The sequence below is a fragment of the Myiozetetes cayanensis genome, unplaced genomic scaffold, assembly GCF_022539395.1.
Source record: "Myiozetetes cayanensis isolate MyiCay16 unplaced genomic scaffold, myiCay2020 scf2-11, whole genome shotgun sequence".
Classification (NCBI taxonomy): domain Eukaryota; kingdom Metazoa; phylum Chordata; class Aves; order Passeriformes; family Tyrannidae; genus Myiozetetes; species Myiozetetes cayanensis.
The window spans coordinates 35,754,080-35,772,439 of record NW_026087411.1 but is presented as its reverse complement, the minus strand read 5'-3'; the positions used below and the strand labels follow the sequence as shown (position 1 = coordinate 35,772,439).

Genomic DNA, 18,360 nt, shown 5'->3' with positions numbered 1-18,360 from the left:
TGGTGCGAGGAAGATCTGTATTCAAATCTTGGACCAATGAATTGGGTATTGTCAGGAAATAACAGAAAGTATTGAGGATTTAAACATCCTGGATCTTATCCTGCTGCTGTGGAACCTAACAGAAAGGTTTTTCTTGCCAGGGACTGAAAGCAGGGCTGTGGAAGAGGTCAGATGGGCGGCACGTACCTGGTTTGGGGTTCAAGAGCAAACTCATGGGGTTACAATGTTAACAGGAGGCAGTCTGCTCTCTCTTCTCCGACAGGAATGGAGAACAAAGCTCCCATTGACTCCAAAATCAGAAAGTCCAAACGCTAATAACATCTCTTTTATTTCTGAATTCTTGTTTAATATGCAAGTCAAAAGCTAAGCAAAGTCTATATGCAGCTCAGTGACTGGTCAGAGCTCGAACTGTAAAAGCAAAATGTTTGCCAAACCTGTGGAAAACAAAAACAAGAGGCACCTCACCCAGTAGAAAAGGGGAAAAGAAAACAACAGAAACCCCAAACAAACTATTGAAACCTGGAGACTTACTTCAATTGTTTTACTTGTGCTCTTGTCTGGTGGCTCCTCCGCTTCAGGAACCCAGGCCCAGCAGAGACTCGATGCATGCTGGGCTGCCTTGCCCTAGCTGGAACATAGAATAAAATGGGGAGGCACAGGAGCCACGCAGGGCTTCTGTCACTTTGCAGGGCCAACACACACATGGATGGCTTGCTGTGAGGCAAATACCCCAGTTCTGCATACATCGGGCTGCACTACACGGCTCTTCCCACTTTCCAAGTTTTGCTTGTTCCAGGCACATAAAGGAGCAGATGCTGCTCATGAGTGCGTGCATCGTTGCCCAGTGAGGAGTTGAGGATGTGTCTTGGCAAATGGCAAGAGCCTTAAGTTTGCAGGTAAAACACCACGGAAGGGAAATGAAAAAGACAGGCCCAATTGTAAATATAAGGAGAGGGTTAAACACCCTATGGATGACGACTGTTCAAAGCAGGGCAAAGCACAGCTTGCAAATCAAACTAAAGAATGAATAAAATATCTGACATGGGCTTTCTCCAAATCTCCCCCACCAAAACGCTACCTGTGGACAAGAAATCAAGGGGATGCTTTTAGGCTCAAGACCAGTCTGCTCTAGAAGTTCCTCTTCCTTCACAATGGTTTTTACACCCTACCACCTCCTCAAACCATCATCAAGAATACCAAAATTGTCAGAAGAACCCACAGCCCTAGAGGATCTTTCCTTGTTTACCTAGAGAATAGGACGATGCAGGAAAAAGATGTGCAGGCATCTCACATTGCTCTTCCAACATGCCTCAGCCCTGATCTGCAAGCTTTCAAAGCAGGATTCATCTCCTGTGTTCATTCAGTCCTTAGCCTCAGCTGTTAGTGCCAAAAAATGAGAGCAATGAGAGCCAAGTGGGATGACAGCTTTTGTACTGTGCTCTTTGGCCCACTAGAAACTGGACAGTGAGGCAGCAATAAAGATGCCTTGCTCAACCACTGTGCCTACGTCCACAACAAACCACCAGCAGCAATAACTGAATCCTGTACTTTTTCGCTTGTGTAACAATGACCTGAGATGGGAGAGGTGGCTCTGGGTGTGCAGCGTGGTCTAGTAGGCATCTCTGTGGGGCATCTCTGACATGTTCTAAACTAAGGACAGGACATCCCTGCCTGACCCTCCTCTGTCAGACAGCAGTCATGCACAACAGAGCTAGTAATAGTAATACTATTGTTTAAATATTATTTGCCATGGTTGTAGCACTTCTGTTGGTGAATGATTGATGGACCAGTTGGAATTGCATTGAGCATATTCGTGAAGTTTTTGGTATATTTTTACTTTTGGCTGTCAATGGTTCAGACTCATGATTTTCATCTTGTGCCTTATTTATGAGCTGTTTGAGTCGACAGTTTCTTATTTGCCATTCACCCCTCATACTATTGAGTTGATCACCTAAACCACACAGTACCCTTTCTGTTTCTCTCTGGGTAGGTGAAACTTGTCAAAGAGAACAGTAAACAAGGAAATACCACAAACTCATAAACATTCGTGTTTTTTATGTGAAGAAGGACATTACAAAGAGCAACCAACCACTCCAACAATAGTCAATCCTCACTTCCCTAAGGAAATATCCAGAAGACACAGCATGGAATGAGAATTCAAATGGCATTTGAACAAATATTCACCAGGTCTGTTTTTCAGCACTTAACCTGCTCTGTTATTTGGATCCTCAGTCTTTGGTCATGTTGGAGTCTTTTTTTGAGATAATATTAGCTTTTATTTTTAATGCTAGTGTGTGATTTCCTTATGAATTCTGTTACTACTCATGTAGGAGAGGGGAGAGGTTCACATTAAGGAGACTAACCGATTACTTGGTTATAATTTTGATCTGTAATGTATGCTCTTAGCAGCCAAAAAAAGAAATTAACTTCAGACAAGGTTCTGACCTACATGTAAAAATGAGACCTGACATTTCAAACGTATTAAGCGCTTTAATTTAAACGGCAAGTAATTTCGTCAAATGCAGGTAGCTTCCTCCCGTACTTGGAACTGCATGGATGTTTAAGCCTTCCACCAGACCAAGAGCATCACTCATTTTAAAGGTGAATTGCTTCCCTTCCTCAAATAACCTGCGAAAGAGAATCTGTAACAATTTTGTTGTGGTTTAACTTTTTTACATCCTGCCTTGATGCATTTAAGAAAGACTGCAAGAACATAAGATTGTAAGAAAGATTGTGACAAAGGATTGTGGAAAGATGAATCTTGTAAAAGACTTCACAGGAAGGATTACTATAAATCATGTGCAGGGACTGCCTATAGACTGCAGGGCAATATGGAAAGGAAAAAACAGGTTTAAAAACAGAAGCAAGGGACACCAGAAATGCTGATGCTTTGAATGTTGCGTTATGTTTAGCTGGATTTCGTGTAACACTGTGTCACTGACATGAATCCTTCAGCATATATTCACAGGTATAAAATTTTGTGCACTGGTATTTTACATTGCATATAGCAAAGAGAAAAGTAGAAATAGCCTTTTGAAAAAGTGTTGCTGGGTCTTTTTACTCTAATTTTTTTTCTGTCATTGTCGGCTCTGGAACTTCTGCCCGTGGATTCTGTTGTAATTAGGAGAGGTTTTGCTGTGCATTGTCCCCAGTGCCTGGCTGGCTGCTCGGAGCTCACTTAGAAGCACTCAGCAGGGAAACAGGGTCATGTTGGGAATCAGCACAGACAGCTGTGACCCAGCATTGCCCAGTATCTGGCATTACTGAGAGGGCCCAGTCATAGGCAGGGGAAATGCCCTGTTCCCCAAGCACTGTCACCTGTGTTACCGTATGTACACCCTGATAGGGTGCCAGGAAACACCTCGCACTCCCCTGCTCCCTCCAGCCCCATCCCACCCACTTCTCTGGGATGCCTGGTCTTTGCATATCCCCTGACTCAGCAGAAATGTTACTCCCCAAATGAATCAAGCTGCCTTAAAGGCGCCCATCCCAAGATGACTGAAAGCAGCCGTCCCTGGTCCGGCTGTGCATGTGGAGGCGCAGGCACTGAAGTCTGGTGTCCAGGAAGGTTCCTTCCAAAATGCTAGGAGTCATATCGTGTTTTGAAGGCTTAATTTGGTAATTGGGCAGACCCCCCTGGCCATCTGTGCTGAGCGGTATCCACACTCGCTGGCTGGGCAGAGGCACTTGGCTCCCCCCTGACAACAGCCTGACACCTCCGATTAGGGAGCACAGCCTTCCCACACCCTGCTAATCCCCCCATCCTCTCCAGGAGAGACTGCTCCTGCCAGAGGGGTGTTTGGGTTCCCAAATCCGGGCCAAAGGGTGTCCAGACTGGGTCTCACCTCTAGCATGGCAGGAGCTGATAGCAAGCGCTGAAGCAGGAGATGCGTACAGTGCTTCCCTGCTGCACCCCTCCCAGCCTTTGGGGGTCTGCAGTTGGGACAGGTAGGAAGGTTTTGTTCACAGCCACAGCTCCCTCAGTGTCCACCAAGCCTCTGATTTCAAAGTTTTTCTTCCAGGCCTAGGCACTGCTCCCGTAAGTGGCTTTGAAACCGTATTGAACCTCAACATCCAGAAACATCAGCAAGAAGCATTTTTTTCTGCCGTACAGAGGTTTTTGAATGTATCCTTGATGTTAGGCTGTAGTGTCTTCAAAACAGTCCCCTGGAAGGAAGGGAAAGTAAGTGTGGGAATGCCTAGGTGGTCTGAAAAAACCTTCGCTGCTGTTTTGATACAAGTGGTCGCATTGCATTTCATTCTGGGAGGAATATTCATGGCTAAGCTCTAAGCCTCTGATTTATAATGGAAATACTGATAGATCCAGATCCATTTGCAGATGCTATTATAATGTTTCATCCTGGGGAGGGGGAAGGGAGGCAGCCTCCTTCCCTTTTCATTTTAAATATCGGTACACTCTGATATTGGTTTCATGAAGCATTTGGATGGGTCCTTATTCACAAATGAATAAAAATGAGTAAAGTCCTCAGAATCAAAGGTAAGCCAAAACTGGCACCCATAAGCACAAGGCAACCCAGAGAGCCCATCTGCAGCCAAACCATGCAGCAGACCCAGACACAGCTTAAAGGCTGGCAACAAGACCGCCTGCAGAATCTGCCAAGGAGCCAGATGCTGTTGCTTCCCAAGCTTGGCATGAGGGTTCCTGATTGCCATCCAACAAAGAGGAAAAAGAGGAATGATATAATGTGGTGGGATAAAACACATCCCACCTCAACCTCTTTTATTGCTCATTGAAAAAAAATTGTGGAAGATACTACTGGAAATGTATCATTGTTTTCAGAAATACATACATTAGCCACAACAATGGCCTTGCCAAATGGGAAAAGTAAGAGCTATTTAAATGTATGTGCCATTTAAAAAAAAAAATTAAATCTTCATATGCTGTTTTGGGTATGGATGTCTTTGTGTCTTTTGTTAACTGTTACAGTGATAACCACTAAAATGAATACAAGTGTGGCAAAAAGCTTCCAGCTTTTTACAGTAATATTTCAAAATCCCCCGTCTCGGCACAGCTGTCTCAATCAGATAGACCACAGTGATGGCTAATGAATGTAAAGAAGTCAGGTTTGTAAAAATGAGGTGCAGAGAAATAAAAAAAAGGAAACTGTAAATAAAGATATGCGATGAGAAAGACATTATGAAAGAAAAAATATATCAAGGCATTATACTGATAAGGGCTCTGCTTTTTCCATGGTTGCACGGGTCTGTTGATGCAAGTTGATTTCATTGGCATCACACCTGAGAAAAACCAGAGTAACACTGTGAAAGATTTGTCCCAGGCAATATAAAAAGAAGTCATGGGATGTGTAGCTGTGCACCTGAGGATATACAAAGCCATGAGGGCACCATCAAGTGTTGCAGTGGAGAGGAGGAAACAGAATAGATAGGAAAATATATGTAAAATAATATGTTGCAGTAATGTAAAGAAATAGGAAGCAGTAAAAAAAGTTATGTACAGGAAGAAATAAGAAAATGCTCATAGTGACCTGAACAATAACAGCTGTTATCATAAGTCTTATCATCATCATATCATATTTTGGAAAAGAGCAGGGGCTTCCATAAATTAGGTTTCAGGACAGCTCAAACATATTTACAAATTCAAGTCATTTTTGCCACAAACTTTCAGCTGAAAGAAGTACATCAGAACATGGTAGACAATCCAGTCCCATCATTTTCATTGCTAGCTGTTTTAGTGTAGTCAGAAGATTCAGGTATCTGCTAAAAAGGGGAAGACTTCCTATAAAATCAAGGACAAGGCATTCACTTTCATTCAATAGCACAGTGGACAGAGCAGTCACTGAGGACAAGGAGGTTCAGCTTCAATGAAACCTGTAGGGTTTCACATTTCCCATGTCAGTGTTGCCTGAACAGGGTTGTGATGCAGCTTCACATCTCTTCTGGGCACAGGAGAACACTGGATATTAAACATGAGTCCTCCACATTAACAAAACTACTCTGGCTGCTGCAATACTGGCTCACTTCTATCCCATTCTATCTCCCCAGCTTTTACATCCCTTAGTTTTCATTAGTATTTTTATTGTAACTATTTTATTGCAATTGTTTTGGCTTAGGAAGACATTTCATTTTCTTTACCTTAATCATATCACTTTTAGATTTTCTATTTTAATTCTTGTCTTGTCTGGTTAACACTAACTAATTTTAATGTTCTATCAAATACAATTATTCATACTTTCAATAAACGCATTCAATAACCCCACTAGATGCAATCCTTACAATATTTTCAACAGATTAGGTTAAAAATACTTGCTGAAATATGTGGTATGGAAATATGTTTATTGTAAAGAAAGAATATACAATAGTGAGAAATATACCATAAACTGTTACATGCTAAAGGATATAAGGTTGTTCTTGTTGCATCCATCTAATTTTCAAATACATTTATATTACAGACCACTATATGTGATAAATTTGTTGTATTTTGAATAATTTGTAATTTGTATAAATTTGAAAAATCCCAGCAGTTAAAAATTTCACTGACAACCATGTTTGTACACTGGGAACTGAAGAAATGTAATACCATGACAAGTTGTATCTCAGATGGTTTCTCTCACCTTTTTGCAAGCCACTGGGAGATGTTTCCCTTTCTGGACTTGGATATTTAAGATCAGTAATAAGGAAGATTTCGGTTTGAAGGGATGCTGTGTATTTTTATACCTGACCACTCCAGTGCATATGGCCTAAAAAGTATATAGTACAATACATTTGTTTCTTGTTCAATGGAACTTTCTTCCTAGGGGATGGCTACTGCCTGCTGAAACAGTATCATATCATAGTATCATATTATAGAATGAATTACAGCATTACTGAAAACACAGGCACTAATGAGTACCAAAGACTGTAAACAGCATTGCCGGAGATTTTCTATTATAAATTCCTCCTTTGTTATATTCTAACTTGGCTGAACATTCACCATTTGAGGTAAAATTTTCCATGATGCTTGGCTGTCTAAGGCTGATAATTACAGCTCTTATTTTCCTAAGTTTTACCAAAAAAAAAAAAAAAAAAAACAAAAAAAAAAAAAACCAACCACCAAAAAAAAACACCAAAAACCACTCCTGCCTTAAATAGGGTCCTATTCTCCTGTGAAATGAGTTATGAGTTCTTACATTAATCGACTAGCTTAGGACTTCTTTGATGGAAGAAACAGGGAAAAATACAAGTTCTCTGAGATTTGATACCAATACGGTGTATCAACAAAATGTTGCCGAGTCTGACCATGTTACAGCTTTGAAGAAATCAGGTTGGTCTTGTCTGGTAAGGATGGACTAGAGGCAAGCACCAAAATCCTGTGGGCAGACCTGAGCAGGCATCACTTTGGGGTGGTGCACCTATCTTCTGCTCCCTTACCCTTGCTGTTGCCTGCAAGATCCCCCCTTCCCAGTTTGGAGAGTAGGGTTCACCTCCCCAGGCTCCAGCACTACACTGAAATGGTAGGAAATTTTCTCCCTGAGGGTGCTGAGGGTGCACAGTGAAAGAGAGACCTTCACGACAAGATGCCCTGTGCTCCTCCAGCTGCCTAAACCGCGACGTGGGGCTCGTGTGGAGAGCCCTGCAGTTGTGCTGAACGGTGGCCTGGGGCTCGGGGAGCACCCTGTCCGACTCTTGCAGGCGGAAAGAGGTTGCAAGGAGGGCCGTACAGCTCCTGGAGCCGATGCCCAGCCCTCCCTGAGACAGTCTGCTGCTTCGGCACAGCAAATGTGCCGGGTGCCGGTGCAGGTCCCTCGGCCGAGGACTTCTTGGCCATTGGGGTGTCTCCAGCCGGTGGAGCACCTGGAGAGCTGGCGGCCGGCGGCAGCAGCTGTGGCAGAGGGGGGCTGGCGAGCCAGCAGGCTGGGCAGCGAGCGGGGGGGAGCACCCCGAGGGGCCCCGTCCCCGCGAGCAGAGGGGAAAGCAGGCTCTGAGTTATTAACAGCTTCCCTGGAAGCCGCGCCGGGGCCGGGGCCAGGACAGGCAGCCAGCCAGCCAGCATCCCGGGAGGCTTCCTCGGCTGTCTTCGCCCACCTCTTTTGCTCCATCCAGTGGTGACGAGCCATCTTGGAGCCTCCAGGCTTTGAGAATGAAGCCGAGGGGGACGGGGCGCCTCAGGCGCCCTGCCTGAGTTTCCTGTAGCACTCAAAGCAGATGCCTTCACCTGCTCCCGCTCCTCCCTGGGTACCAGAGTGCCGAGAGCGCACACAGCCCCACTGTGCAGCCTGCACCCCCACAAAGAGCAGCGGGCTTGGAGCTCCAGCAGCTCTCTGGCTGCACGACACCATCACTGCCTTATAGTCCTGGCTTTTCGTTTGACCAGCTGCCTGTCCAAGTTCTCCCTGGGGTGGGGGCAGTGAGGAAGGGGCGGCTGATTTCTCTGTCGCTTCTAGGATGAGGCAGAGCACCAGAAGCTGGGGACAGGATGGGCCCCTTCACTTCAGTGTGAGCCCAGGGGCAAGCTTTGGCTGTTAGAGCGAACCCTTGGCCCCAGGTTTCCAGCTGTGTTAAAGGTGAAGCCTGCAGGGCCCTTCGACTACCGCCAGAGCAGCTCATCAGGTGCTCAAGGTGCTCATCACCAAGGGCAGCATTTGGCCTCGTGTCATCTGTAATTTTCTTTTTTTTTTCCCTTTCTTCTCTCTCTGTTCTTTTTTTTTTTTTTTTTCTTTTTTTGGTGCCTTTGACTTTCATGTCTATTTTGTCAACCAGAAAACCTGTATTCTCACAATAACCTACATGTTGCCTAAAAGAAATGCACTTTGTCTCAGCAGCAGGGACCCAGCAGCGAAGAGTGAGAACCTTCATCACCCCCCTCCCCATTCTGTCCTCTCTTACCAGGGGCGTTTTGATGCCACAGGATAAAAATAAATAAAAGCAAGTACTTCCACTTCCTCGGAGCGGAGCTGATATGGCAGTAGCTCACTGGATGAGAGCAGCTCAGACCTGAAACGCTTTCTTCTCTGTTGGGATCACAGCTTGAGCGTAGGCTTGTTGTGTCGGAATGGGCCTACTGTACCCAAACATCTGAGCTTGCTCCAGCTCCTAGAGGAACATTTTATACTCATTATACATGCAGCAGAATTTCAAAATATGTCCCTGGGACCAGAATGCAGGAGGAGGACATTAAAGGTTAGGAGGTAGTAGGGGAAAAGCAAAAGGAATGAGTAATCCGGAGTTGCCTGATAACCCTTAGAGGCTTAGCCAAAATTAACCATATCAAGATGTCGTGAAAAGGGGAGATGAGATACTTGATGTACTGGTAACAAAGAGAGGGGTTTATTGCTAGGTACCTTTTAGAAGTAAAAAGCAAAGGATCAGCCCCACATCCCAGGTTTCAAAATGTTATGATCTAAGTGCAGAATTCATCACTGCCACCACTAAGAGATCATACATCCTGGAGTGTCATGAGCCATCCGTGATTTGTGTCATTGCAGAGGATGATAAATCACTGCTAAAGACATAACAAGCAGCATCATCGCTGCAACACAATAGATCATGATGCATCAAGATCTTTGCTAAAATATTATTTACAGTTAGCAGGGGCTTGGAATGGCAAAGCAGAAGCTGATATTAATCTTCCTTGCATTGTGCCTTTGTGCACGCTAAGGGCCCTTCCCTGCCCTGGGAAAAATGGGATCTGTAACATTCACTGATGCAATAGCCACTGACTGTACAACACTGGGGTTGAGAGGAATTAAGTGTATATATACATACATATATATATATATATATATTTATGGAGAAAAAGAGTCATGGCAAGAGCAAGTGAAGTCCCATTCTTCAGAGGATTGAGAACACTGTGCTTATGCTGTTCAGAACCCATCTGTAAATGCAGACGTGTAAAGGTCTCTGTTCCTTACAGTAACGCTGAGGAGAGAAGCAACTTACTGGTTTTCAGAAAAGCTCTAAAGGTCTGGAAAAGTCTGAGGAGTCTTCCAGCTCTCACCCTATTCAGCATGTGCAAAGACTTAATCAAAATAAGCTTTACTCCCAAAACTACTTTGGGAATCACCTTAAGGGAGGTGCTAAATTAAAAACAACACCTCTGACAATATCAATGTTTTGAGGGTTTTGCCTTAAAAACAAAATTATTCAAAAATCCCATATTCCCCCACCCTCCCCCCTGCCAAAAAATCAAACAAACAAAAAACAAAACAAAAACCAAACAAACAAAAACCAAAAAACCAAACCAACCAAACAAACAAATCCCAAACCAAACAAACAAACAAAACAAAAATACTAAAAAAATAACCCCAAACCCAGACAATTCAATCTTCTGAAAACTACTACCAGTTATTTTTATAGGAGACTCTCTGGAAACAGACTCTCACTCTGTCAATCCAGACAAGTGTTTCTGAGGCACTGGGGACTGTGAGTTATTTTCTTTCTTATGCAGGACATTGCTGATTTAGGTCACATCAACAGGACTAACAGTTCCTTTTAAAGAAATGCTGAGATGGGTAGAAAGTTGTTTAAAAAAAAAAAACACTTCCTGCTGGAAGGAAATTTGCATTTCCAAGCTGTTGATGACCTTTTTGACAACAAAAAAATCCATAATGCTTTACAAGAATCTGCCCAACTCCAGCTTTACCCTGTCAGTGCAGGAATGTTATCCCTCTCCTGCCATCCTAAAGACAAAAGACACAAGTGAAGTGCCTTTCAGCTTTATATCAGTTACTCATCCTGTGTTTGCTTCATGATGTGAAGCTGAACCCTCCCACATACTTTAATTGAGTTAAATCATTGCCAGAACCTTTTAGGCTCCCTCTCGTGCACCCTTCAATGTGTGCATCTCTGATGAGGCATACGAATGGGGACGTGCTCCCAGGACATCTGGGCAGCAAGCCACCTACCTGTGGGCTCCTAATATTTCCATGAACTATATTTCACTTGAACATTTCTTTCCTGTTTAGACAATCAGCAAAGCTGGGGAGGAGAATAAGGAGGAGCCATGAGCAATTTACTGGAATATGTACAGGCATTCCCCAGATTTCCCATCCTCCTCCTTAATTGGATATTATCCCTCATTAATGACTCTGTGAGAGCCTGTAGAGTACTAATTGTCTGCAGTTCCTCTCTCTTTCCCTCCCCTCTCCCCTCACAGAGATTAGTCTTTTGTTCAAGTTCATGAAGTTTAATTTCTGTTCCTCTCACAGAGATGGGCAGCACATCCAACCTTTGTTCCACCAGAGCCCTCAGAACCTGGTGTCACCTCCCTGGGATGGTGTTTTAGAATAAGGGGAAGACCCAGACCCTCCTGCCTGCTTCATTATCAGCCACCAAAGCCCAGCTATGCCAATGATCTCACTGTGGTCCAGCACAGCTGCGAGCCTGTTGCCACCTTGTGCACCCACAAAGTTCTTGTTACACATCTTGGTCAGGTTGAAACCCAGAAGGAGAGTCAGAAGTCATGTAAGCCTTTCAAAAAAAGCAGAGGCTGGGTGAACATTTGCTGTGTGTCACCTCCATTTATCTTTTGAGGAGCTTGTGTTCTTTCAAAGTGAAACAGCTAATCCCAGAAGAACAAACAAACAAATAAACAAAACTTAATTTAAGCACCTATTAATCAAGGGCTGATGTGAAAAAGGAATGTTTTGAACGGCTGAATTATTTTGCATTGCTGACTGCCTTGGTAAGCTTTTGGCCATTTTTTGGGCATTTTTCTGACTGCTATCTTGCTAAGATATTTTAGGTCCGTATATTTAAAGGATGAAACTCAGTAAGGCTTCCACTGGCACTAACAAATTTCCTGACATGATTTTGGGTGTGATAGCCCGTTTTGACTTCCAGTCTACTTGGTCGGGGCCAGGGAGCGTTCCCGCTATTGTCTTCCTCGTTGCTCTGGAGATGCTGGTCCCCGAGGCTCGTCCTTGTTAGCATACAAGGCTGCCGCGAGCCATCGGGCTGTGACTCCCAGCGCCTGGGGGAACCCCGCCAGGTCCGGCCATTCCCGCGGACCCGTCCCGGCGTTGCAGGCGCTCAGGGAGATGGGTAGTCCCTCTCTGAGACCTTACCTGGGATTTCTGCCATGCCTGTGAAGCACAGCCCTCCTGTCCTTGTTGCTTTTTGTGACAGGGGCGCTGAAACCAAAGCCTGGGCTGTGTGGGGAGACAGGGGGACTTTTGCTGGTGTCTTCAGCAGAGTTGACTGATGTCAGTGTCACTGCCTGCTTTCTGCTGTCCTGGGGACCTGCTAGCAGGAATCACAGATACACTGCCTGTGCTTCCTTTTCCCTCTCCTATAACTCTCCTGCTACTACAGCCACAGGCTGACTTGCTGCTGCCTGCAGCCAGCACAGAGCAGTGCAGACCTTGGCAATACGCAGAGAACATGACCGCGTCTTTTAACCACTGCTACCCAGGGAAGCCTCGCTTTCCAACAAGTGTCAGATGACTTGCAGGCAATTCTTCAGGAAGACACTCTATAATAGGAAATTACTACTTGAAAAAAGAGCAAACCTTTAAAAAAAACCAAAAAAACCCAAAAAAACAAACCACCACAAAAACCCCCACCACAGAACTTAGCTTTCTGCTGGCAAATCTGAACAGATGAAGGTGATGGTAAGCTATTTGTCCCAGGAACTACAGGCTCTCCAGCCATCAACTCAGCCTGAAGTGGTTCAGTGTCCAGGTCATCCCAGGACACTGACAAGGTGATGGTAAATGATCTGGCTCTCCTCCGGAGGCCTCATGTTTCAGGCTGGTCTGTCTGTCAGGGAGGTCCTGCCGGTGCCTCGTGGCTATCCATCCGTTCCACCTCAGCCAAGGTCAGCCCTGCCCAGGCTGCAGGCTCAGCCTGCCACTTGGTCCCTGGTTTCCAGCCCCAGCATGGTTCCTGCCCCAGCTGCCAGGTCTGTGCTCCATCCCTAGCGTCAAACAGCTCTCATGGGTCTTCCTCCTCACTTTCCAGGCCCCTGGCCACAGGGTAACACCACAACCAGGGCACTCGCAGCTGCTTGGGCTTCGTCCCACGCTTCCTGGGATCATCTGTTTGCTCCCCAAACTCTCATTCTTAGGACAGTGACATCTGGACTGACCGTTCTACTTTTTCCTGATTCAGATGTGGAGACAGCTTATTTTTCTGAAGATGACAGACGGAGAGGCAGACCTTCCTCTCAAATACACCAGCGCTGCCTCGGTTCCAGGGGTTTGGGACACCTGGAGCAGGAGTGTTAGTGTTCCCCACTCTCATCCTGAGAAATATAGGACAACAGAGACCACACGGTGGTTAAAAACTCTGCTGTAAGGTCTGACCCATTTTTGTCCTCTAAAAGCAATCTAACATCTGCTCTCAGTATTTCTGTGTGCCATTTCAGAAATATCTTTGGAAGAGCACTGCTAATTCATGCCCCGTCTACTTTCAGATTGCATTATTGTAGCCTCTAGTTTTTATATGCTTAGGGATGGACCTTTATATAAACTCAAACTTCCACAGAATATTATCTTTATTCCACAGAATAAATTCAGTAGCAAAATGGATTTCTACCTGGCGCTTAAATCACAGCTCAGTCCAGCTGTCCTGCAGATCCTGATGCAACTAAGTGGTAAAAGATGTTTGTTGCTCTGTGCTGAGGCAGATTTTTGGAGGTTCTTGGGACTTTACTTCTGGAGGCAGTGAGGAAAAAGGGCTTGGAAAGACATTCCCCACAGCTCTCCAGCCAGTGCAAGCAGCAGGCAAGCCAGACCTATTGGCTTAGTGAGGTAAGGGAAGGAGAAGCAATGGAGATCCCAGAGGCTGCAGCTCCCAGATTCCCAGTGCTTCAATGTCAAGACATGGAAATGATGAACAGAAGTCCCTGTAGTTATTCATCAAGGGAGCCCCCTCAGCACTGCACAGTCAGGAAGAGGCAGAAGGGCTTGGCTCCTTGTATCAGCTGGTCTTTCATGCCCTGAAAGGAGAGAGCAAAATCCCTGTGGATCCTCTGTGCCAGCCTGAGATCTGGGAGACCTAATGGTTCCCAGAGGTACAGGCCACTGCTAAAACTCTTTCCTTGTTCCTGAGCAAGAAGCTTTTGTTCTGCAGATATTATCTACCAATAAATATTCCTCTAATTTGAGACCCATCAAAAATGCTGGCTCCACTTATTTTAGAGTCCATCTTTGACCTTTACCGCTGTGAAATACTTCTACTGATATTCCACCAGAGGCTATAAAACATCTGGCCCGACTGCACACCGAATAGCTGGAATTTTCTAACCATTTCAGTCTGTGGCATTGACCCTAAATGACAATTTATCTGCACCATTTCTGAGTCCCCTGGAAACCCTTGTGGCCTGAGATGCTGGGAGAAACACGATCCATCAAGTAAACCGAGCCCACGCCTGGGCAAATGGAGAAGACCTGATTTTGAAGGAAGAGCTCTGGTCTCACAGAGCATCATGCAGCAGCCTTCAAGGCAAGGCAATGAGATTGAAGGATGTTGGCTCTCGCACACACCCTTCCTGCACCCAGTGTCACCACTGGGTAGCAAAACAATAGGAAAAGTCAGGAGAGAGGTAGATGGCCAGGCAGGGTGACACCAGTTCCCCCCTCAGAGCCTGGGTTTCACTGCCATTGTGGCTGTGCCCCTGCATCTCCAAACCCCAAGCAGGGGCCCCGAGCAGTACAGAAAGGAGCCAGGTGCAGGAGTTATTTACTCGGACAAACAAAAGCAGTGACTTTGGCAGGCCTGGGAACAGAGGCAAGGAGAAGACACCTGCGTGTCGGCAGGTGGGATCAGCTGCTGAGGTGCTGCACTTGCTGCAGCTGCAAAAAGCACAGCAATGCCTCCGCTCAGGGTACCCACAAAATTTGCAATCAGCAGATGATGCCTTGCCCTACACCCTCTGTTTCTGACTCTGTCCCTTTCTCTGTCTCTTCTCCACAAACCATGGGGCTGCTGGCTGGTGAGGCTGGAGAGAACAGGACATAATTTTGATGTAATTTTCTTGGAGAGCAAACAGCACTTGACCTTGTGTCTCTTTTGGTGGGGCGCCAGGAAGGTCAGCTGCCCAGTGGCATTTTTGGTGGTGGCAACCATAGCGGTGAGGCATCTTCAAACTCACATCTAATTCCCTGTGTTTTCTGCTACAGATGAATAGACAAAAGACCTCCCGGGCAGGAAGGGGGGCCTTGCTCCACCAGAATTTGGATTTTTCACTGTCAGCCAAGCAGAGGATCCAAACTCCAACAATGAGCTCCCTGCTCCAGACGAAAAACATTTATAACCTCTCCAAGCTGGGCTCTGGCAGGGCGATACAAACTGTGAGCTCCACAAGCTAATGACCTTGAAAGTATCCATTTATCTTGGCCTTTCCCCCCAGCTTGAGATGCCACAGAAAATGTGAGGCTTGCTTTCTTCTTCTTTCCTTTATTTTTTCCTTTTACTTTTTGAGCAAGAGGGATGAATATTCAGGGAATGCCAACAACATGGAAATTGCTCAGTTTCACCTCCCTGGCTGGAGCTCAGTGCTGAGAATCCAGTGGAAATCAAGAGTGAGGGGCAATTGGTTCTCTTGTCCCTGGTATTCTGGGAGGGCAGTCAGTGGGGAAGGGACATCCTGCCCTGCCTCCATTACCTTATTGCTTTGCACTGCCTGTTTCTTCGTTCATCTTCATCAATAAACAATATTTACAACCAGCAAAACCAAATCCTTTGAGCCCTTGCTCTTACCAAAGGCAGCTCATAGCTTGGTGTGATGTGACAGCCTGAACTGCATTAAAATCCAGACAACAGGTTAGAAATGCTCCTGGAACAAATGGAGTTGGTGCACCATAAATGTTATTTCCTCAGGGAGAGCAGTGACTCCCTGGAGTGTTTTACTTTTCAAAGTCAGTGTCTGTTTTCTATGCATTGCCACTGTATGGAAGCCATTGCTTGCCACAGCAGGGTGCTCCCTTTTTTATGGGTTATACAACTTGGGTGTAGAATAATCCCACATCATTTCCTTTGGTGTTCAGTACAGACATCTTAAAGGGAATAGGGAAGTCACACGAAGCAGCTGACAATGGACACAGGCAGAAGCTGCTACTAAGAAACATCTTTCTACTTACAGTTTAAAAAAAAAATTACTTGCCAAGATGTTTTCTGATTGCTGCACATTTTAGTCCTCTTATAGATGTAGTGAGATCCAACCACTTTATTTGCAGATATCCTGCAGTGTACAGCTGGATCTAGCTGCTGCTCTGCAGATGCTCTAGCACCTGAGGGCTGGGATCTGCTGCTCACCTTTGTTCTCAGTCAGTATGGTGGGCTGTCTGCTGGGACCAGCATTTAGGCTCCAGAGAGAATTTTCTGGCTGCTGCCTTTGAAATAAGCACCAGCTCGTGTTTCCATTTTAGGCATACATGTAGTGTACATCTTTGCTTACTGGGCACACTGCAGTGCAATCCAGCTCGGGAATTCTTGGCTTCCCTCTGGATTTTGATGACTTTATAAAAGGTAGTGTTGCACTGAAGGGGTCCATGGTAGTCATCTCCTGTCTCACTGCCAGCAGGATGGAGGCTCATATGGAGACTTACAGAACAGAATTATTATTCCAGGAGATGCACACCTCGAGCCGCCTGCCCAGTGCCATCACTGGAGATGTGCTGGAGGACCAAACACACCAAGGACACAGGACTTCAGTGTGACTCTGCGCTGCAGGTGAAGGCTTCCTATGGCTCTATGGGCCAGATCTGTGCTTTTTGGTGGGTCAGGAAGGCTGAGCCAACTCCTTGTACTTCCTCTGTTGCACCTCCTGAAATGCCTGGCTCTCCAGATGCTGAGCAAACACCCCTGATCAGTGGACAAGGCCTCAGTTCAGATAGATGCTTCAGCATCAGCTTTAAGCAAGCTATTAAAAGTTTGCCAGTATTCAGGGGACTGGTGCAGCTAGATCGTATTTAGCTTGAATACAGCTATCAGAGTCAGGCCGCTTTAAAAATACCTTTATGATATGCAGGGTTAACTATTTCTTTAAAAATAAAAATCCCATCACAGAAAAAGAAATGCCAAAGCCTTTTCGAAGCTCCTTAACACAGTGAATAAGAAATCAGAGTTGATTTACATAACAGAGATATACATACGTATGTATACGTGCGTGTACATTTGCATGAGAAGCATTTGCAGGGAATTCTAAAAATAGAAGACATTTCAGAGGTTTTTAGGCAAGTAAACCTTTACATGCTTTTATGTTTTATTGCTTCCCTCCAATTAATATTTTAAATTAAGACCCAGTCCTCCTGTCTTCTATAATCTGCAAGCCAGTGAACTACAGACTTTCCTACAAACACCTCCCTCTAATTCCTCCATTGAAGGAACAACCAAGAACACCGAAATGAAGGTCAGTAAAGAAGAGATTCCTTTGTCTCCAGGCTTGCAGTTCTTCTAAAATGAAATTCACCCCTTAATTTGGAGGGCAATTTTCCTTCAAGGAAGGTAGGAAAATTATAATAGTTCCCTGTAAAATACTTGCTATTTTAAGATGAAAATGTTTGGAGGTTTGAGGTATCCAAGCAAAAATGGGATGAGGTTGGAAACCAGCTCTTGTGAACTGGGTCCTCCAACTACTTGAAACAATGCTTAACCTAAACCTTAGGCACACCCTTACTGACTCAGGTAGAGTGGCTCTCCTATCTCACACTAAGCGTATGTGCTTAACTGCTCCTCTGGGTCAGGGCCCCAGTTAGCACACCAAGATCTAATTTTATTCTCAGTTACAGCTGCATAAGACTATATTAAGCAAACCACTTCATACCAGTAACAAAAATTAGATTAAGCTTTGGCTTAGGATAGAAAGGGAGAACATGACACAGAAAAAGGTATCTTGTTCTTGGGTGTTGCTGCCTCTGTTACATATGTTCGTACTCTGATAGCTCTTCGTCCTCTTAAAACCTCTCTGCTCCACCCTCATCTCATTCAGAGCAGTCTAATTTCTTCTGTAAAACAGCCTCTCAGCAAAAAGTGCTTGCAAGCCAGCAAGATAATGCCGTGCCCAAGATCCCCCAATTTCTAAAACAAAGCCTGCTAGCTAAAATCTGCACAATCCATAGGTAAAATGCATGTCCATGAGCTAAACCTGCACCGGTGTCCTTGAGTAACCACATTCTGGTGTCACTGTAATATCTTATTTCTTCATTCTTCCCTTCTCCATCAGGCTCTTTAGACCTTGATCCTGGTGCTTCAGGCACCAGCTCACATTACTCAGAAGTAAAGCCCACTGACTTCAGCTGAGCTTAAGTGTGTTCTTATGGTTCCTGCTTAGGGAAGCACCCTTTTTAGATGAGCTACACTAAATTATCCAGAATTACACTAAATTATCCACTTACAGATAAATACATGCTTTGGTGTTTTCCTGAACAAAATGAACATAAACATGAACTCAAGACCAGC

General features: G+C 45.1%; 1 long non-coding RNA gene across 3 annotated transcripts in view; it reads right to left on the bottom strand.

Moving 5' to 3' along the window:
• The window catches only part of LOC126639888 (uncharacterized), a 40,652-nt gene that overhangs the window by 7,766 nt on the left and 14,526 nt on the right, over window positions 1–18,360 (bottom strand). Inside the window, exon 3 of one of the 3 annotated variants that reach the window (XR_007628901.1) lies at window positions 13,011–13,201. The exons of the other annotated variants lie outside the window; for them this stretch is intronic. This is a non-coding gene — a long non-coding RNA (uncharacterized LOC126639888). Of the gene's footprint in view, window positions 1–13,010; window positions 13,202–18,360 lie in introns of those variants that run through there. 3 annotated transcript variants of the gene reach the window in all.